General features: G+C 39.8%; 1 protein-coding gene across 4 annotated transcripts in view; it reads left to right on the forward strand.

Annotated features, from left to right (window-relative positions):
- FAM110B (family with sequence similarity 110 member B) overlaps positions 1 to 23,106 on the forward strand; it is a 191,072-nt gene that overhangs the window by 68,608 nt on the left and 99,358 nt on the right. The window contains exon 1 of one of the 4 annotated variants that reach the window (XM_039527671.1): positions 22,414 to 22,560. The exons of the other annotated variants lie outside the window; for them this stretch is intronic. The gene's annotated coding sequence lies outside the window, so the exon portion shown is untranslated. Of the gene's footprint in view, positions 1 to 22,413; positions 22,561 to 23,106 lie in introns of those variants that run through there. 4 annotated transcript variants of the gene reach the window in all.

The raw sequence follows: 23,106 nt of genomic DNA on the forward strand, positions 1-23,106 counted from the left end.
GTATTTTTTTTTGTTTGAAAAGTAGCCTCTGTCAGATTTGATATGGAACTATATGAACCGAAACTCACAAGTCTTAAAACTAACTGTTCACTTGTCCAGAGGAAATGGAAGAAAACATTAGACGTGTGGGTTGATATTTCAAAGAGTAATTTTTTTAAAAATGTCAAGTATCAGAGGGGTAGCCGTGTTAGTCTGGATCTGTAAAAGCAGCAAAGAGTCTGTGGCACCTTATAGACTAACAGACATTTTGGAGCATGAGCTTTCATGGGTGAATACCCACTTCGTCGGATGCACCAAACGTCATGCTCCAAAATGTCTGTTAGTCTATAAGGTGCCACAAGACTCTTTGCTGCTTTTTTTAAAAAATGTTTCTAAATTACTAAACAGATTTACTTCTTGAAAATCCAGTCACTGCCCTAAGAGTAAGTAATGTAAATTTGGTGATAAACTTTTTTTATACATGTTATTTATTTGCAGTTTTGGGGTGCCTGCTGTAATAGTGAGATGATTATGATTAGCATAATAATGAATATTTACAGCACAACGACTGCCAAGTGAGCGAGACATCACCTAATGGGATTTTAGTCACCACTAAATGGGATTTTAGTCACCACTAAATGGTAACTGCAAATCTCAGTATAAACTTAATTCTCTTCTGGGGCGTGTCTGTGATGCAGATAAATTGTTTTCCTGCTGACAGCATCACCTAGTCAGAATGAACAATCAGGATTTGTAAAGTTCATACAATAACTACGGATCTTGCCCCTGTGCCTACTCCTTCGCTAATTTTTGAAGGTGTTCTGCAAGAATTTTAAATAATTTGCCAAACATTCTATAGTGACTCTAAATGCGCAACCTAACAGTATCTGAATTGTAAACACAATTTACAACTCTGGATACAAGAATCATTTTTTTCAACCCAATATATTTTGTTCCTTTTTCATAAGGTTTATATAATGCAACCACTTTTGAGTTCAACTATAATTCAGATTCAGTTTAACACCACCTGACATCTGCTTTAATGATATCTTCTGTCAGATAGGTTTTTAGTCTTAGGTTGACAAGACTTTACAAGTGATAGTTGTGTAGTTAATTTTCCCTCTCTCTCCACTGTACATCTGTACTTCTCCGTGGATTACTAGTATTTCATAATGTGGTCCTGACTCTATTCTGATAGTAGTTTTCACTGGATCTCTGAATATACTTGCTTTGCTTACGTTACTTGCACTGCATTTCCATATAATCTGTAAAACTGAAGATTCTTTGTACCAATACTGCAAGCATTTTTCTGTAGAACACAAGACAGGCTGCAGATTGAGGGACTGGTGCTTTGCGATGGGATGCAGAAATAAAGAAATAGAAGTGATCCTCTCAGGCAAGCCAAATTTGGCAAGACATAATTGATGAGAAGAAAGGCATGAATTATTATGTAGAGTATAACATAAAATTAAATGCTCTAGTTAAGGACTGTTCAGCAGTTAAACAGCTGCAAGTGAACTGAAAATCAGGCTGGCAAAAATTACACTCAACATAAAATGTCTGTCTCTATAAGCTACTGTATGTGAATGTGTCTCACCTTCATATTGCTTGAAATGTAGTTGTTCTTGTAGATCAAATATGAATAGATTACCATTTTTTTGGTTGTCATTGTCCTAGCTGTGTCAAGGATAGCTGTCACTATTACATTATTTCCTAGCTTTGAAACTTGGGTTTTCACTAATCTAACCTTTAAGATTAATTTTTCCTTGGACTACTGTATCTGTTTCCAGATATCCGAATGCAGACTTGTTGTTACTCAAGTTGAGTAAAATAAGAATAATACATTTCATGCTCCACCTGTAGGTATTAGTGTAGAACTCTCCTGTTTGAGTACTGAGCTGTACAATTGGATAGGTGTGCATTATTATTTTCACTTTTCTGTGAATAATTGATGAGGCTGGGCAAATTGACATGCCCCAATCTGGTATTGTTGCCTCATTGTAACACACACACACACACACACACACACACACACACACACACACACACACACACACACACACAAAATCTCTGTCCTGTGTCCCCAAAGCAAGTTAATGGCATTTGGTGTACTAGCATGGTATGGCAAATTCTAGATTTGCTATAAATAAAGATTTATCTTAAAAATAAATAAAATTTTTGGTTTAATTGTGATGTTTTAAGGCTTGGAATTCCAGAAATCTGTGCTCAGCTAATTTCTTGTAACTTCATCATTTGCAACAGAAGGCCTCTGCATATGATAGGACTTGCCACGTTGGATCAAACCACTGTCCATCTAGCCCAGTATGCTGTCTGCAACAGTGGCTGGTAGTGAATGTTTCAGAGCCAGGTGAAAGAACCACACAGTAGACCTATGTGAGATAATCTGCTACTCACAGAAGGTTTCATCCTTCTGTACTTTTAACTTCCCACTTTTAATTTAATTGTCTGACCTAGTGGTCCCCAACCTTTTCCAAGTGGCGGGCACCAGACGACGAGCCACTGAGGACCGTGGCCGGCGGACAAGCATCTGCAGAAATGCCGCTGAGAAGCGGCAGCGTCACGAGGCATCGCCGCCAAAATGCCGAGTAGTGTCATCAAGAGGCGTCGCCACCGAAATGCCGCCGAAAATCAGCAGCATTTCGGTGGTGGCGCCTCTTGGTGATGCTGCTTTTCGGCGGCATTTCAGCAGATGTTTGTCCGCCGACCAGTACGCGGGCGCACATAGATGCCCCGGTGGGTGCCATTGTGTCTGCTGGCACCGCGTTGGGGACCACTGGTCTGACGTCTTATTTTGTGTTATCCTATAGATAGAACATAAGATCTGTGATGTACCTTCTGTATATCATTCATCATTTTTTGTATTTTTTATCATGTCCCCTCTGTTTGCCTTCTTTCTAAGGTAGATAATCCCACTCATTTCAGTCTTTCTTGATGTGAAAGTTTTTCCATGCCTTTAATCATTCTAGCTGCCCTTCTCTGAACCCCCTGTAGATTTAAAAGTATTACTATAATTTGTTTTCCCTTCTAAACTAAAATTTACTTGTTTCAAAAAGAAAGCAAAAGCTCATAGACCAGCAAAAACAGACTTGCTAAATTTCAAGAGTATGGATATTTTTTTAATAATAGGGAACAGCCTTAATTTTCTTAAAACTTGTAACGTTAGCGAGGAAGTTATATTGGCATATATAGGTAGATGTTTAATTTTAAATAAATTTGTTTTGAAAACACAGAGTAGGCAAGTTGTAAAGACCCAATGACTTCTGATTTTAAAAGAGTATTGATATTAAAACTTCTTCCCTTGAGGGACTCTGTAGAGCAAATAATTACCTATTTATTTTGATTTGGGGATCCAGAGTGCTCCAGAAGGTAGGGCACTGAACTGTGAGTGGAGACCATTCCTACCTCTGCCACAGTCTTGCCATGTGCCCTTGGACAGATGAGTTAACCTTTCTCCCACAGTTTCACCATCTGTAAAATGTGGATATTTTCTACACAATTCTGTAAAGTTACTTTTACATCTTTAGCTGAAAAGTGCTTTATAAATGCCAAACTTGTGCTGTTTATGAGTGGAGTATGACATAACTTACAGTAATCGTTACTTATAATTTTGGTGTTGCTTACATACAGTTTTAAAGGAAGTCAGACTAATAAATGGTGGAAGACACTGGCTAAGCATCTGGAGTCATGGTTTGTTGATGTGTTAAACCAGCTTTTTAAAGCAGTAACCTCTTCTGCAAGTGCAGAGAGATTATTTTTTCTTCATTTCAGTCTATTCTTCATTTCCGTTTATTCAACTGACTAGTTCAGTTCAATGACTAGTTCAAAGTTAAGAAACCAACTGGGAGCTGAAAAAGCAGGGAAACCTGTTTTCCTTTTCCAATCTGTACATAAAAATTCGGTATGATGAAAGGATGAGCTCTACTAGTTCTAAAATCTTGAAGGACATTGTGACAAAAAACAATATCAATTCATTAACTGCAGATAGTACTTCTTTTGTTTTAATAATGCAGTTACCTTTCATTGCAAAACTTGTTTCTTATGTATCTGGCACTTTTAAGGTAATTTTATTTAATAAAAATGCTATTTTGTGCATTTTAATTGAATTTAAATTTCCATCCAAATAGGCTGACACAAATGCTCAATAAAATATTAATCCTTTAGTAAATCATAAATGCATTAGTCACAATTTTCTAATGTATTAAAAATGTAAAATTTAAAAATCTGAATAAATGTAAATTGAGCTATATAATTGCTTAAATAAATGTGCATGAATATAGTGTATCCTCCTGATTAGCAAGAAGATGCACCAAATTAAGTATAAAAGCTATATTTAGGTGCAAATAAACATTTTAATTGTTACCAACTAATGAGACTCAACCTTTGTTTAGAAAGTAACTAAAAATATGAATACAAAACACAATTAAAATTGATTATTTAAATCAAGGTTTCTTGCTTGCTGATTTAAATAATTAAAATTGGTGATTTAAATCACTTTGATTTAAAGTCCTCTTTATGTACTGACAGTAAGAAAATGCAAAAGCAAAATAAAACCACCTAATACAGGGTGAGGAGTTGTTGTAAAATAATTTTGAAGGGAGGAGGATACTGATGGTTGACTTTAATGGATACCAATCAAGAGCAAAAGTGCACAATGAATGGAGTACAATTGCTGAGATAGGACAAGGATTGTAAAAACAGAAATGGTTAAAATGAAGGGGGGCAGAAAAGACTTGTCCCAAAATGAATATGAGACAGTCCTAGTCTGCCTGTGTCTTTTGCAAAAGATTTCCATTTGTGTTTTGTCAAGTAAATTAATTTTCGAACAAAACTTGGATTTGTTAACTCTTTCTAAGCATTCTAAACAAGGCAGAATTTTGCTAACTTTGGGCTAACATTTTAAATAGTTAGCCAGGTGGGAGATCTTTTTGTTTTCTTAAGTACTGTAAGAAAATTAAGGAAACATCCCATAAACCTAGCCAGTTGCTTTATACTCTATACTTACATTTGTAAGTATGCCAGAACACACTCAAAGAAAAGACATACACTTTTTTTTTTGTATGAATGCTTTTATTTCCTGCCTTGGACTGGGAAAGAAGAGTAACAGAGGGGTTTTGTTAAATACAGCAAAATCTAATTACAGCTTGATTTAAAGCCACATTTACACAATGGCTGAGGGGTGAGTTCACTTCCACAAAAACAAACTCAGTTGGCTCCCTACTGTGCATCAGTGAACAGTAAGATGTGTTGCCTGGAGAGCAGCTGCCTCCCTCTACTGGCACTGAATTTCTTTACATTTCTGTTGCACTTTTACTATTTGATGCAAAACAAAAACAAAAAATAAAAAAAAATCCCCACCCACACACACACACACACGCACACTTATTTACTTATGTGTCAGTGTGAACAGTATGAAATCTCCAGAGTGAAAATTTTCCAAGTGGCTATGGGTGAGTGGTGGAAGCCATATTTTTAAGTACATGAATGCTGTATGTTTTTTATTTTTTTAACAAACTGCAGTGTTTATATTGTGAGCAGTGAAATCTTAGTATTTCATGCCTGTAAGTGAATAGAAATTTTGTGCATTCTATCCTTGAATAGCTATTTTTCCCATTAATTCAAAACAAAATTGATAGAAATATTCAATACTTACCTTTTATAAAATTATTTTTAATTAAATGTACAGTCCTCCAAAAGATGCAGATTAAGATCTAAACTTCCTGCTGGTGTAACTTCATTGAAGCCAATGGACTTAAATGCTTATTTTTTTCCCCTGATGCTTTTACCCTTATCTGTTACTATTTTGATATGCTGCTGCCTTTTCATTGCATCCTCTCAGGATAAAGGTCTCCAGCCCAGTAATAGGAACACAGAAGTGTGAACTCCTCTCTTCCAGCACTGTATTCACTGTAGGCTTTTTTTACACTGTGAGCTTGTCTACACTTAAAACACTACATTGGCACAGCTGCACTGCTCTGACACTTCTGTGGAGACAACCTGTAGTCATGGGAGGGGTTCTCCTGTCAGCATAGATAATCAACCTCCATGAGAGGCAGTACCGAAGTCAAAGGAAGAATTCTTCCATCAACCTAGTGCTGTCTGTATGAGGACTGAGGTCAGCTTAACATTGCTGCTTAGGGGATGTGGATTTTTTGCACTCCTGACCGACATAGTTAAGCCAACCTAATTTTCTAGGCTAGACCAGGACTGAGTGTTTACACTGATGTAGCTTCACTGGTGCAACCCCCCTAGTAAACTGTGACATGGCATGCCAGAGTGAACTGTGACTTTTAGGCTATGTCTACACTGCACATCTTACAATAGCATGGCTGCAGCCCTGCTGTTGTAAGGTGCACAGTGTAGCTGTTCTTTATCACCAGGAGAGCTCTTTGCAGGTGACAAAATAAAACCACCTCCAATGAGGGGCTGTAGCTTCGTCCCCGGGAGCACAGCTCCTGCCAACAAAGCGCTGTCCACGCCAGTGCTTTCCATCGTTAAAACTTTTGTCAATCAGGGGTGTGTTTTTTCACACCCAAGAGCAACAAAGATTTTAATGTAAAAAGTGCCCATGTAGACAAAGCCTTAGATTTTATGAAAGAATACAGGAGGAATATGTAGAGGAGAAAGAGAGTGTGGCCATGGGATTTTCTCCTTAGTCATTCAGTGGCCTGAGAGCAGGAGTAGAGGAGTAGGATGGTGTGGGTAAGCCAGGGTGAGTAAAAGGGGTAGAGGATTCAAGGGAGGAAAAACAGAACTTGACAAATGAATCAATGGATGAAAGAACAGGGAGAAGGGGATGCGAGCAACACAAAGAGCAGAGGTGTTGATGGCTTGGAGATCACCTCTGCCCTCCTCCCAGTCCTTCTGTGAAGTGTGTAGTGTTAAAAGAGATGAAGTGGTAGAAAGATCAGAAGATATGGCTGAAGAAATGCCTATTGAGTAGAAGAGTGGATCTACATTTGAAAGTCAAACAAGGAAGTGAAGATGAGAGGTCAGGACATCAATGGAAATATTGAAATCACAGGGGATGAGGCGGTGGAAAACGGATTGGAGGAAAGAGAAGAGTTGAGGGTCAAGCAGATAAAATCAAGATCAGCCACTAAGAGGGAGAAAGGAGTTAAGCATTCAAGTTACTTGAAGGAGGAAAAGGAATGGGAAATGGGTGGAAAGAGGGGTTTGGAAATAATTGGTGCAGGAGAAGAGGAATAATACAACACCAATGTCTTATTTCCTGGAGGCCTCAACATGATGTGTGTCTGAGAAGGAGACACCATTGTGAGAAAAGTGTTGCTGGGGAAGCTAGGTTGGAGGGGAGAGCCAGGTCTTCGTGAGTGCAAGGAGGTAGAGCAAATGAGAGCTGAAGAGGTAAAAAACTGGTAGACATGTGGGAGGCATTCCAAAAAGACCAGGAATAGGGGAAGTGGCATGAAAAGGGGTAGGGACAAATGTTGGATCAGCGAGAAGAGGTGGTGACACAGGAGGATGTGACAGGAAGTTCTAACAGGGTTAAAGGAGAGCCAGGATTGAGAGATATATTGTACACTTGCGAGAGCAAAGGTGAAAAATAATGTAAAGTTGAGACGAGGGACCCAAGCTCTTAGGGTTAACATCTTTGTTTAAGCTCCAGCAGTGAACTTATCACTGTTCTTATTTTTTCCCACTCTTGAAGGATTTGTTGGCCCATTTCTCTATGATATACTGGTCTGCTACAAGTTGAACACTACTGATGACAAAATGGGTGGCTAGTCCAAGAGGAAGCCTAAAGAGCTCTGTGGTTTATGACAGAATGTGAAGAGTATTGTAAAATTAAGCATATCACATAGAGTTGAAACTGTGATGGAGGGTCAACATGTCCTGCAATCATACAGAGGGGGAGCTATGCCCAATCTGTTAGTGAGCCTGCATTCCAGATCACACTAGTCCCCTGCTGGAGTCTCCACATCCAGTGATTCTTGTGTTCTCAAAGAGATCCTCAGGTGAATGCCACAGGAGAAAGACAAACATTCTCTTTTCCCTCTCTACTTCACATCTTCAAGCTACCTGAAATGATTCTTCAAATCTTGGTGAAAGCCCCAGCACCAAAACCTCTGTCCTAGTAAAGCAAAGGAAGTTAGTTTTAAACAGGGGCAAAAGGCAGCTGAGTCTGGTCCATGATCGGCCCTTTTCAAACTCAAGAAGAGAAGAAAGCAAAAATTCTCTTCTCTCCCTGAAGTGAATCCCCAGGAACAGGGATAATTGTCAGACTCTCAGTTGAAAAATTCAGACGATGATCCCTAGGAAAAACTGTTCCTTCAGGAATCATTCAAACCTGTGCTATAGGCTCAAAAAGTAGTCCTCTAAACTGAGACTTCATTATTTTTCATAATATGAGCTGTTTGTCCTCTTATATGTGGGTGGAAAACCCTAGCCTAGCTGTGTGGGAATTCCTAAGTAAAGGCAGAAGATTGAATAGACCAGCTATGATGTTTTAAAAATTCTTATGGTCCCTGTACTAGACAGGCCAGTCTCCTGTCTTGCTAAGGAGACTATTATCCCATTGGTAGGGTATTTCTCCCCTTAGGATTCTGCCTGGAAGATGTCACCTTATGATGGAATTTCAAGGCCTCTGTATATCTGTATGAACAGTCTTTTCTCTAGAGGAGACCTGTTCGAGAGAGTGATTTGAGGGAGAGCTTACCAAATAAACTCATAGACTTTATGGTCAGAAGAGACCATTATGATCTTCTAGTCTGACCTCCTGCACAATGCAGGCCACAGAATCTCACCAACCCACTCCTATAACAAACCCCTGACCTATGTCTGAGCTATTGAAGTCCTCAACTTGTGGTCTGAAGACTTCAAGGTGCAGAGAATCCTCCAGCAAGTGACCTGTGCCCCATGCTGCAGAGGAAGGCGAAAACTCCCCAGGCCTCTGCCAATCTGCCCTGGAGGAAAATTCCTTCCCAACCCCAAATATGGCGATCAGCTAAACCCTGAGCATGTGGGCAAGACTCACCAGCCAGACACCCAGGAAAGAATTCTTTGTAGTAACTCAGATCCCACCCTATCTAGTGTTGCATCACAGGCCATTAGGCATATTTATCTCTAATAGTCAAAGATCAATTAATTGCCAAAATTAGGCTATCCCATCATACCATCCCTTCCATAAACTTATCAAGCTTAGTCTTGAAGCCAGATATGTCTTTTGCCTCCACTGCTCCCTTTGGAAGGCTGTTCCGCAATTTCACTCCTCTGATGGTTAGAAACCTTCATCTAATTTCAAGTCTAAACTTCCTGATGGCCAGTTTATATCCATTTGTTCTTGTGTCCATGTTGGTACTGAGATTAAATAAGTCCTCTCCCTCCCTGGTATTTATCCCTCTGATATATTTATAGAGAGCAATCATTGCTCCTCTCAGCCGTCTTTTGGTTAGGCTAAACAAGCCAAGCTCTTTGAGTCTCCTTTCATAAAACAGGTTTTCCATTCCTCGTATCATCCTAGTAGCCCTTCTTTGTACCTGTTCCAGTTTGAATTCATCCTTCTTAAATATGAGAGACCAGAACTGCACACAGTATTCCAGATGAGGTCTCCCCAGTGCCTTGTATAACAGTACTAACACCTCTTTATCTTTACTGGAAATACTTCGCCAAGACCGCATTAGCTTTTTTCACGGCCATATCACATTGGTGGCTCATAGTCATCCTGTGATCAACCAATACTCTGAGGTCCTTCTCCTTCTCTGTTACTTCCAAGTGATGCATCCCCAGTTTATAACAAAAATTCTTGTTGTTAATCCCTAAATGCATAACCTTGCACTTTTCTCTATTACATTTCATCCTATTACTATTACTCCAGTTTACAAGGTCAACCAGATCTTCCTGTAGGATATCCCGGTCCCTCTCTGTATTGGCAATACCTCCCAGCTTCGTGTCATCCGCAAATAAAGCTTTTAAGTAAACTAAAAAATCCTGGAGCTTTTTTTGTGGTGGATGCATTGAAGTTTTGCAGGAGATTAATTGCCATTCATGCAGTAGCAAGATGCCAGCTCTAGCTATTCCTTGGATGGGCCATGCACCAAATAAGCAAATCCTGGACTTTGTAAAAATTGCCAGAGGACAGCTTTTAATTAAAGTTGTAGAGAAAGATATCCCAAAACATTCAGTGAAGGAGGGACACTTTTGTCAGTTCCAAAGTATACCAAAAGGAAATTCAAATCCCTTCTAGGCCTCATTTCTGCAAGTTGTTTCATACATTCAGAACTTCATTAAGTCAGTGCACCTCTTCCTGGATGGAAACAATTTGCAGGATTGGTCCTTAGATAACATAATTATTTTCTTCCCTTCCAACCAGAAGGAGTGCATGAAGGATTCAGGATAGGATAAGGTAATTAGCAATAAATCACAAACATTCACAGCCCACTGTGGATTTTCCAACACCAAACTGGTTAGCTACTGACCAGGTTCCATGTGGCAATAGCAAGATGCTTCTTTGTGTGGGGGCGGGGAACTCTAGTGTTGGTAGTCTGACACTGCAGCCTGTTGTGAGCTTGACAGACTTTCAGCAAAGTGGTATTCCTGAAGTTGTTCGGTTTAGTGTGTGGGTGCTGGGTGGTGTTGATGACCTGTGATATACAGGAGATCAGATGATCCATTGGTTCCTCAGACCTTAAACTCTATGGGCTGGTCCACACTAAGAAGCGGGGTCGAACTAGGGTACGCAAATTCAGCTACGTGAATAGTGTAGCTGAATTTGAAGTACCCTAGTTCGAACTACTGACCCGTCCAGACGCCGCGGAATCGAAGTCTGCGGCTCCAAGGTCGACTCCGCCACCGCCATTTGCAGTGGTGGAGTACCGGAGTCGACCGCAGCGCTTCCGGAGTTCTAACTATCGCGTCCAGATTAGACGCGATAGTTCGAACTCCGAGAAGTCGAACTCACCGCGTCGACCCGGCTTGTAAGTGTAGACTAGCCCTAAGACTCTTAAGTTTTGCAGCCTCTGTTGGTCATCTCGGGTTTGCATCGTTATCTTATCCTACCAATTAGTGCTGATCAGATGGGCCCAAGTGTGGCACTCCACTGAGTGCCGCTACTCAAGGAAACTCTCCTCTTCCTTCTCTAAGGGTAGCTGTATGAAATCATGCTAATTATGATCAGGATCATCCTGGTTGCATTGTTTCCTCCATGCTTCTTGGCAGCTCTTTGAAAATTATTCTGGTTAGTGAGAACATAACTAACCTATGGAATACAGTAGATAGTATCATGGAACTTCGACCTTGAGTCCCACAGTTTCACTTGGTGCTAGCCAGCATCCCATAATCCACTGCAAAAATTACCCAACTACATAAAGCCTAGTAGTGGCATTTAGCACTATGGAATACCCACTCATATTGCAAGCCTTTAAAGCAATACTGTGCTGCAATTTGTGGATACAACGTTTTGCAAGCGAAGTATCTTAAACGAGTATATGATCAGCAATGTGGACTTTCAATTTCAGATTAGTTATATTGGTGCAACTTTTTCATGTAGGTGAGGGCTAACTCTGCTTATTCGCACTCATGATACCAGTGTGTTTTTCTCAATCCTCTTCCCACTAGCAGAGATTGGGGTGAAAAAATTGTTCACTTTTAAAAAATGTCCGTAAATAACTACAAGGAGATAGGACCTTTCCTCCATTACTAAAAACTGTGTAGCAGAGCAGAATTGTGTCCTCCTCCTATCCCCAGGATCCAAGGATGCTAGCTAGACAATATGTCCAGCATATAAATTGTACCACTGCCAGAGAGGCCGTTCCCTTCCATGAGATATTATCAGGAATTTGTTCCTATTACATGTGTGATATCCATACAAATTGGGGAAGTCAAAGTGCGGGATGGAAATTTCAGCCTTGACTGTCTAGGATAGGATAGGATTTGAACCATAGAAAGATGTGACTCTGCAGAGTTTACTAAATAGAAATACTATTTCACTACCTACAGAAGGAGATTATTGCAGCCAACATCAGCCAGTTGGATTCAATTGCTCATTGAAGACATAGTTCAGTTTAAGACACTTGGAACACAGCAATTTCATGCTTGAGTTCCTTCAGAACTCTTGGATGAAAACCGTCTGGTTTTGGTGACTTACTACTCTTTAATTTATCAGTTTGTTCCCAAACGTCCTTTATTGACTCAGTCTAGAACGGTTCCTCAGATTTGTCACCTGAAACGAATGGCTTACATGTGGGGAGTCTCCCTCACATCCTCTGCAAGTGAAGACTGATGCCGATAATTCTTCATTTCCTTCCCTGCAATCACCATGTCTTCCTTGAGTTGTCTGCCTTCATGTGATGTGATTGAATGGGACACTCTTTTGGACTTTCTCTTCAGTTTCTACCTGTACTTTATCAACTTGTATCTCTTCATGAGGTATAAAGTAATATTAATAAATCCTCCTCTAAGGGATGTAAAATTAATAAATCCTCCCCTACGGGATGTCTCTGTCTGAATCATGTGCTCTCTGCATCTGTCAGCTTTCCCCCAGTTCTAAGTTTAAAAACTCCTCTACAACCTTTTTAATTTTACACGCCAGCAATCTGGTTCTATTTTGGCTTAGCTGGAGCCCATCCTTCCTGTATAAGCTCCTCCTTTCCCAAAAGATTCCCCTGTTCCTAATAAACCCAAATCCCTCTGCTGAACCCCCATAATCTTATCCACACATTTTGATCCTGCAGTTCTGCTTCTCTGACAGGCGCTGACATGAAACTGGAAGCATTTTAAAGAATGTTACCATGGTGGTCCTCTACTTTAATCTCTTACCTAGTAGCCTAATTTTGGCCTCTAGGACCTCTCTCTTTCTCCTATCTCTCCTTATGTTGTTGGTACCTACAAGTACCACGAGCACCAGCTTCTCTCCAGCACTGCACATAAGTCTATCTAGGTGTCTCAAGAGAGCCACAATCTTTTCACCCTGGAGTCAATTCAGCCATGTGATCCTTCACAAAACTTTCTCTATTTCTAATAACTGAATCCCCCTATACTATTATCTGTCGATTTGCAATAACAGGGATTCCCCCTTGGAGTGGTATCCTCAGTGTGAGAGGATACCATGTCTTCATCTGGCAGGAGAGTCACAGCTGTGGGGTCGTTTCCTTCCACTCCAGCTTGATGTTCTCCTTCCTGGAGACTTTCACCCTCCTCAGAAGCACAGAGCCTGTCAGACCAGGGGTAGAACCGCTCTACTGTTTCCCGGAATATCTCATTTGTGTACCTCTCTGTCTCCTTTGGGTCCTCCATGAAGGTTCAGAGATTATTTTTGCAGAGGAAAAGATAGCAGAGCTGGCACCGGGGATATCCTATCCTTGTAGTGGAAAAAGTCTCTCTATTGTACATTTTGTTCTAGACTCTCACAAAGAATTGACTGAGAATGCACAGTGGTTACCAGAATGGCTTCTCGCTAGCTTAGAAAGCCAAAGATGGAAACAGCAACTGGAGAAACACTTGGTACTTCCTTAAAGATCAAAGATGGTTCCTAGGGACAGTCTGGCATCCGAACTCTTGGGCTTTGTCTCTGTGTGGCTTCCATTCATTGTACATTATTCTGATAAAGTGATATCAGTCTTATGACATCTGTGGTCCAAAACAAATAGAAAAATATGGAAAGAATTATGGTACAGAAGTGCAGAGAGAGAGAGAGTAGTAAACTTGTACTTACCACATGTACTGATTATCTTATATCATTTAGTTCAACAAAATTCACAGGCCGTCTCCTCTTCCTGTTTTATCTTGCCATTAAGCCATTACACTTAGTTTGTGACACCCTATTTATTTTCATGGCAAGTGATTGATATCATTAATAGAATTACTACCATGTCAGTCTTTGTTATTGTTTGAAAGTTATATTAATGAGGGGTATTGGCCCATTAGAGAGATTCAGTATAAGCTGTACGTAAAGGGATAGCAACCACAAGGGAGTGAAAAGGATTTGTTCACTTTGGCTTTCATTATGAAAGGTAGCATATAATGAAAGTGACTCAGAAAATGTTGACTCCCCTTAACAAAACTTTCTTTTTTTTTTATTTTGGAAGTCAGAATACAAGGTAATTTTTAGTTTAAAGTATTAGATCACATTCCTGTTGGCAAGGTTGCTGTTATGCCATTACAGGCAGGTCTTCCAAACACAGACAGTAATTTAAATTTCACTGTCTGGACAGACAGTACAAGTTGTCTTTCTACAAAGTCCTTAGTCACGCTCACACAAGAGCCCTTTAAGTTCAGGATTAAAACTTTTTCTAAGTAATATCAAAAAGATTCTATAATAGGAACAGATGTTTCAAAGTGACTGATTAGGTTTGTTTTTTTTTTTTTTAAACACAGGGTATCTTTTGGGGGATTCAGAGGTTAGCAGGATATATGGTATGTGTTCAAGGTATTTCTTGTTAGATGCCCTCCATACTTTATACAATGCAATCAGGCAAAGTGAGAATTGTTATTTGCTTCTATTACTCTGGTGAATCATTGAGTTACACTAGTTATCTAAAATATTGGACATCTCTACTTGCATTTGCCACTGTGCTGCTTCCTTGTCCCTCGCTCTCTTTCCATTCCGTCTCAGGTAGTAGCAACACGCAGTTATGTTAATGTAACAAAACCAGAAGAGTTGTTCCTGGTACCCTTGCAGGCCATTCTAATGGGTTTTCTTTCTTTTGGTGACCAGTTCCTGGGGAATCTGGACTTTAAATCTTCTAACTCCTTTCATGGTGTCTTTCACCAAACACTACTGAACCCCCAACACAGTGGTAAGTAGGCTGAATAAATACATTCTGAATTGAAGGTGACTTGGCCATTTGAAAGAACTAGGTATAAGGGCACCAGTTAGGTTCAAATACTTGAAATAATCTTTCTCTTTGCTGCTGCCTCAAAGCAATCTCAGAAACACCCTTCTTCCCACTCCTGTTCACTTTAGCAGCCATCCCAGTGCTCTCCCTTACACCAGCTATTCACCAGCTCCTGTAGTTTGTTGTATTTGCTATCCAGGGTTACTAAGGGAGGATAATCAGGAATTTATGAGTTCAGAAAGGGTCCATCATGTATCTAAGAAATGTGCATTATGGGAGTGTAAATGTAATGCCAAGGGAAAATTGAATGGGAGCATAAAATGGAAACTAATCATTTAGGTGCCTGTTCTAGCTTATTGATAAGATAAGACAATTCCAAACCATGGCCTTGATTACCTTTTGTGCCTCATTGAGGAGCTACACCATACTACAGACTGTAATGCTAATCACAGGTTGAGATGTCTGCCTTTTTAACTCATTGGTGAATTGAGCCACAGACTGTGTAAGCATTCAGACAAGAAATCAATACTATTTTTCCATCTGGTTGCCTTGAAGACTACGTAAATTAAATCTACTTATCTGTAAAAAGTATGTCCACACTGCTAGAAATATAGTTAGTAAGTACAAGTTGCCATTTGCACTCTTGTGGGAAAGAGACCTACCTGGATAATTATTTTTAATGCAGTTATGGTTAAGATCCCTAGAGATATAAAACAGTACTGTACAAATATACATCCAGCAGCGACATTGTGAAGGCAGATCCCAGAAGGTTTTAAAGCCTTACCCCCAGCAAAATTCCAGAACTTCTGTGGTTGGCCAGGAGATTCTGCCACCTGCAAGTCCTGCTTTTTGTTCAGAGGCTCCTCAGACCCTAAATACCTTTTGTCATTTATTAGGGCTGTGCAGGCTGCACCATTTCCTCCCTTTAAAAAAAATGAAAAAAGAGAGCATGCCTCTCTAAATGTGATAATGTTCCATCTCCACCACCTCCCCTTGCCCCCCATTTCTCTTTTCCTGCCTTGTCTTGAACTATCTCAGTGACTTGGGATAGTTCAAGGACTTGCCCTTTTTTTGAGGGAATCAATTAGCAAGTTTCATCAAGCACCAAGTTAGGCTTCAGCTGCAACCAAGACTAGAAGGGACACCATAAAACAGGACAAGACACAAGATACTGTAGAAAACCAAGGCTCAGATCCAGAAAAGGACTTAGGCTGCTTTAGGTGCCTAACTCCAACATTTGGGTACCACTGACATCATCAAAACCCCAGCTCAGCTCCTGCCTAACCCTGCAGATTCTCAAGTCCCTCAGTACCTACATTTCTGCCATTAAATTCCCCAGTCCTGATAGCTGATGTCTATCCCACACCTACCCCCACGTGGGATCCTCAAACTAGGCATTCCTCCGCTTGTTAAGTGTTGGGGCCCGATCCGTTAAGTGTTCTCAGAGCACACCTAAAGCGACACAAAATGGCTAGGGCAAAGGCCGCCCTTATCATCTCTAGCCTAGTGGTTAGGACATGAGAGACACCCTGGTGGAATTCTCCCCTCTGCTGGATATGCAGAAGAGATTTGAAGTTGGATATCCCATCTCTTAGGAGAATTCCCTAATTGTTAATGGGCTATGGGGTATTCTGGGGCAGTTGTTTCTCAGTTTATCCTGTGGAAGCTGTTTCACTGTGTCTAAATAATTAAATATGCATTGGGCCAGAGAGAGTGAGAATAACTCTTATTGTGCAGTGGTTAAGGCACTCTCCAAAAAGGGGGAGTTGAGAGGTGTGCCAACGTTTCTTGCAAGAAATAGCTCTCCAGTAGAGAGTTTACGGTTGTGAATCCTAAGTAGCAATAGACACCTCCATCCAGCCTGGATGTAGGCACCTCAGTACCAGAGGGGGAAGGGTTTAGGCCACAGCATCTGCTGTTGTCTAGTCTCTATGTGGACTTAGCCCTCGGTGGTTGCAATGGCATAAGGCCCATCTCCTCACCCACCAACTCCTCAACTTTGTTAGTTTTGGGATGGGGAGATGGTGGGAAAGAGGGCAGGGAGAGGAAGGAAATGTCCAGGCATAGGCCCCAATAAATTTCCCCAAATATTTGGTGGAGATGAAAGACAAATTTTGATCTTAGAGAGACAAGATGGCTACAACTATACTGCATACAGATTTTTATCTTGTTATTTATTCAGACCCAGATATGAAGCAAAGTCCTAATTATTTAAATTATATAGGAATAAGATAGGAAACAAAGGGTAGGAATAAATGGTCAGTTTTCAGACTAGAGAGAGGCAAATAGTGGTGTCCCCCAGGGGTCTGTATTGAGCCCAGTCCTATTCAACCTATTCATAAATGATCTGGAAAAAGGGGTAAAGAGTGAGGTGGGAAAATGTGCAGATGATACAAAACTACTCAAGATAGTTAAGTCCCAGGCAGACTTTGAAGAGCTACAAAGCTACAAGAGTTACAAAGGTTACAAAACTGGGTGACTGGGCAACAAAATGGCAGATTAAATTCAGTGTTGATAAATGCAAAGTAATGCACAGTGGAAAACATAATCTCAACTATACATGTAAAATGGAGTCTAAATTAGCTGTTACCACTCAAGAAAGAGATCTTGGTGTCATTGTGGATAGTTCTCTGAAAATATCCATTCAATATGCAGTGGCAGTCAAAAAAGCAAACAGAATGTTGGGAATTATTAAGAAAGGGACAGATAATAAGACAGAAAATATCATATTGCCTCTATTTAAATCCATGGTATGCCCACATCTTGAATACTGCGTGCAACTGTGGTTGCCCCATCTCAAAAAAGATGTATTGGAATTGGAAGAGGTTCAGAAAAGGGCAACAAAAATTATTAGGGGTATGGAACGGTTTCTGTATGAGGAGAGATTAATAAGACTGGGACTTTTCAGCTTGGAAAAGAGATGACTAAGGGGGATCTGATTAATGTCTATAAAATCATGACTGGTGTGGAGAAAGTAAATAAGAAAGTATTATTTACTCCTTCTCATAACACAAGAACTAGGGGTTACTAAATGAAATTAATAGGCAGCAGCTTTAAAATAAACAAAAGGAAGTATTTCTTCACACAACACACAGTCAGCTTGTGAAACTCTTTGACAGAGGATGTTGTGAAGGTCAAGACTATAACAGGGTTCAAAAAAGAACCCTAGATAACCCTAGATAAAGTCATGGAGGATAGGTCCATCAATGGCTATTAGCCAGGATGGGCAGGGATGGTGTCCCTAGCCTCTGTTTGGCAGAAGCTAGGAATGGACGACGGGATGGATCACTGAATGATTACCTGTTCTGTTTATTCCCTCTGGGGCACCTGGCATTGGCCACTGTCGGAAGACAGGATACTGGGCTAGATGGACCTTTGGTCTGACGCAGTATGGTCGTTCTTATGTTCTTATCTATTGAATTATACCTGGAGAAAACAGGGACGCTTCTCAGTGCTGGTTGGCTCTCCATCTTCAGTTTCAAATAAGAGGGTGGGTTTTTTTTTTGAGTCACTTATTTTGTATCTTGTCTGCTTATTACTTGTCCTGCTAGATCAATACATTTAGATGCTAAATCACGAACAGAAGCCATTGCTTCCTGAAGTATTGAGCTAGTTTACTATGCTGGAAAGTGGTGCTTCAGAACACCAAAGAGGGAAATGAGACTTGCATTCATTTAAACACCAACATTTCAATATAAAAAGGAGGTTATTGGGGGATGGCAGTTAAGTTGATAAAGTAGCTTATGTCGACCTGACTATGTAAGCATACATGCTACAGTGTTCCTCCTCTTGCTGTAACTTGCCCACTGACCTAGTAAATCCACATTGACAAGAGGTGTAAAGCTTAGGTCAACATAGTTCAGGTGACGCAGTGTCTGTATAGACATTGTATTACTTGTATCTCCTGTTGGCTGTCAGGGTGTCCAACAGCGGAGAGCTGTGCAATTGACAAGAATGTCAGTTTCACTGCTGCTAGGATCCCTGTTTTGAAATTGAGAGGGCAGGGGCAAGGGTGTTCCAGCTGTGAGGCCCAGCAGTGCTGACAGCTGGAGCATTGCTGCCTAGGCTGTGGGCTCCCTGCAGAGCTACCAGGTGGAGACAGCAGAGCCCAGGGTCTCAGCCCTCCACACTGCTCCTCTTAAATTGGTGCAAGCCCTCCTGATGAAGACACACACCACCCACAAAAGGAAGGTAGCGTGGACATGAAAAACCGCAGTAATTACTGGGGTGTTTGTAAGTCAACCTAACAATTACTGGGGTGGTTGTAAGTCAACCTGAATTGTGTAGTGTAGACATGGCCTTAGTGGGTTACAGATTGTTTTAATGAGGCATGAAACCAGTGTATCTGCTGAATCCATGATTTTGAATGTCTAGCAAAGTTATGAATTTAAGCTCTCAGCCTCCTCTTTTGAAGATATTGTGCAGGTTCCCTTGAGGACAAGGACCACAAGGTCAGCTATGGAGTGATCATTTTGTGACAAGTGTTCACCCACAAGTGATGAGGTGTTTTTGTATTTTATCATTTTGTAAGTGGAAAAAAACCTCCACATTCTGCATACCCGTACTTGTCACTGTGGCGCCCATGTGGGGTATTATCAAACAATTACAAATCATACTTGATGGGGACTACATCCTGAAATAAATCTTTCCCGAACCCCATCTTCTGGCCTTCAAACAACCCTCCAACTTTGCCAAGCTCATGATCAGAAGCAAGCTCCCTACACAGCAGGAGACACCAATTCCAAACACCACCAGAACCTGCCATAACAGACGCAAAACCTGCAGATATATCTCCACTGGTACGATGAACAGTGCCCTCCCAACACACCTTCCGCTATCCATGGGTCCTACACGTGCTCATCACAACATGTGGTGCACTTCATACAGAACATCAAATGCCCCATCAACTATGTGAATAAAACCAGACTATCACTGTGCTCTCAAATGAACTCGCACAGAAAAATTATAAAAGAAAAAAACACCGTATCACCCATGGGCAAACACTTTTCACAAAACGATCACTTCATATCTGACATCTGGGTCCCCCTCCTCAAGGGCACCATGTGCAATACCTTCAAAAGACCAAGCCTGGGAGCTTAAATTCATAATGTTGAGAGACACTAACAATCATGGACTCAATAGACACACTAGTTTTATATCTTATTACAACAATCTGTAACTTGCTAACCCTCCTTTGTCCTATGACTATAGAGGTGATAATTGAAAACTTCATCTTGATGTGATGTTAGACGAGTTTGAGAGACTGATTTCCAAAGGTATTGAACACCTGGTTGTAAGTCAACCTGAATTGTGTAGTGTAGACATGGCCTTAGTGGGTTACAGATTGTTTTAATGAGGCATGAAACCAGTGTATCTGCTGAATCCATGATTTTGAATGTCTAGCAAAGTTATGAATTTAAGCTCTCAGCCTCCTCCAGTCAGCTTCTTTTGGAATAGTGGATTCTCAGCTATTCTCAAAATCCGGTTCCTTACCTCTTTATAACCCCCTTTCTCATCTTTAATGTATAATCTATCTGCCTTAGAACAGTGTTGTGAAATTTCCTAATTTCTACAGTGCTTTGTTTACAGTACCTTAGACACAAAAGTGATAGGGATATTTTTAACTGAGAGGAATAATTTTTTTAATTAACATTTTAAGTACCAAGTTGAGGATATGTATACTTGTTTTTATACCAGATTTTTATTCAAGTCATTTTTGTTTCTAGGACATGGTGTTGGTATCCCTTTTTGTTACAACATATTAAATGTTGCTGAATGAAAGAATGGAATATTATGCTTTTTTGTGTTCAGTTTTAATTCCTAGCCAGATACAGCTTTGAACATATTGTTTCTTTTAGAAATGGAGTCTAATACTTGTACAACATAACAGGTTTTTATTAACAGTTTTCACTAACAGAGTAATAAAAGCTATGATTTAGTTATTTTCATATTGTCCGTAAATTTGGACGACTTCTAATACTATATGGAAGTCTTGTGTTAGCAACTTTTATGAAGTAACAAATTCAGTTTTTGCTACCCAGATAAGAATGATGTAACAGAAACATATGTAAACGTTTAATACCATACAGTAGGAGAGTGATTAATACTGTGTGGTGTTAATAATAAGAAAGTAAAGAATTAAGGAGAAAAGTGCTGCTGTTGGCTCATAGCAGCTCACTTTGAGTAATATTGTAGTGAGTTTTAAGTCTGTGTGAGAGGAGTTTATATATGTATTGTACATATGAATAGATGGGCATAAGGGAACATTTTTAAACTTGATTGCCTAAGTTTACATACCTACTCTCTCTATTTGGCTATCTATATAAAAGTGCCTTTATCTTTAGTGCTAGGCACCTAAAGAATCCACTTTGTTCCATGGGAGATGTGGATACTCAGCTCCTCTGAAGATCAGGCCATTTTAGTTAAATGCCTAACTATAGATTTAGATGCTTAATTTGGACATCCAAGTTTGAAAACTGTGACTTCTAATTACATAAGAGAACCATATGGGCTCTTAAAACTTCAGAAAACTACTTTCTTGTTGTGCTGGTCACAGAAATTACTTGACATACACTGACAAGAGTAGTAAATGTCAGATAGCTACACCTTTTTCTCATTATTGTACATCTGATAAGTATGGAAACTGAAATAATGAATTACAGAACTTGTCAGCAATTTTAAAACTCAGTTACGTACATAATAGTCTCTGTATGTTCTGTTTCAGAATCCATAATGTTAGTTATTTTATGGCATTAGGCATGCATTTATAACATGCATCTAAGATTTAGTGGATTAAATTCACCATACATGTGTGGAATATATTCATGATGAATATTTTCCAGATTGATTAGTAGTTTGTACAGTAGCAGCAATTTGCATGGCATTCCACTGTAGCCTGACAGAAGATTGATTACAGCTAGGTTTCCAAATGCACAAAGTTCCCCAGTTCAGCAAGGTATATAAGCACATGTGTAATTTAAAGCACATGAGTAATTCCCTTGACATGGTAGGATTACTCATGTACTGAATCACATATGCTTAAGCACCTGGCTGAATTGGGGTCTAAATTATTATGCTAAACATTGTAAATAAAGCAGGCTGTGAGTTGTGTAATTTTGCAATATACTGGTAATCACACATACAGAATCAGAAATACAGAATAAACTGCTACATTGTAATAAATGTTTTACTGCAATATATATATATATATATATAACTAATGGACTACAAGTCTGATTTTGAAAGTGCACTACTAAATATTGCTCATTTTTTTCAGAGTTCAGAAAAAAACAAGGTTTTAAAGCAGTTCATTGTGTAAGGTGGACTTTTAACTTTAAGCATTTACATTTTATTAAAAAACCCAAATCTGATTATTGTGGTTAAATGGTTTAATGTATTGAAATTTAGTTTTGCTCATGTGCTGTACTTCAGTAGCACTGTGCTAGCAAACAGCTATAATTAGATTAGCAGCCTGTTAAACTGTGGTGACAGTATCTGAGCCTCAGAGAGCATGTGCTGGATTCTGCATGTGCCTTTCTCTGATTGGCTGCAGACGTTGCTGCTTGCCAGTTTGATAGGTTTCCACAGTAATCTTTATGCTGCATTACAGACATAGATACAGAGGTACTGTGTCCATGCAACGGTGGAGGTGCTCAGCTTGTAGCGTTAAAAGAAAGCACACAGATGAAAGGCATTGGTCTTTGTTATAAAACATCAGTACTTAACGACTGCTAGCTGCAAGCAGAGGTCAGTGAAGGAGTTTCAATTCATGGTAATTACTTTCAGGTCTTTATCTTTCCCATAAAACACAGTCATGCATGAAATGAATACTGTTAATCATGTCATCTATTTAATTTGGTCTTGCTTCCATTAACATGTGTACTCCAGTGGGATAGCCATCAGATTACAAAACGTGTCATTACAGAGTGGATTTAGCAGGGAAATACAATGTATTTTTACAGGAAAATTTGCTTTCATGTGAAACCTTGAGCCTGTGCATGTGAGCAATTTTATTAGTTCCCTTTTGTTATGGTAATGGCAATATTGCATTTATTTGGGTCTCTTTGCAGAATAATTGAATTAGAGGCATGTAAGACTTTCTTTATATGGAGGTGAAACTATTCTAAATAATGAACAGTTAAAAGGATCATTCTGAGAGATGTACTTTAATTATATCAGGGTGATAACTATCCTCATGTTTTTTGCAAAGAGGTCGAGGAATGTGGAGTAATATGCTATTGTTCTTTCATCAAAGATGCTTGTAGCTTTAGTATTTGAGTGGATTCTTTGTTTTGTTTATTGAATTCCCTATTAGGCG

Source organism: Mauremys reevesii, linkage group 2 (genome assembly GCF_016161935.1).
Source record: "Mauremys reevesii isolate NIE-2019 linkage group 2, ASM1616193v1, whole genome shotgun sequence".
Classification (NCBI taxonomy): Eukaryota; Metazoa; Chordata; order Testudines; family Geoemydidae; genus Mauremys; species Mauremys reevesii.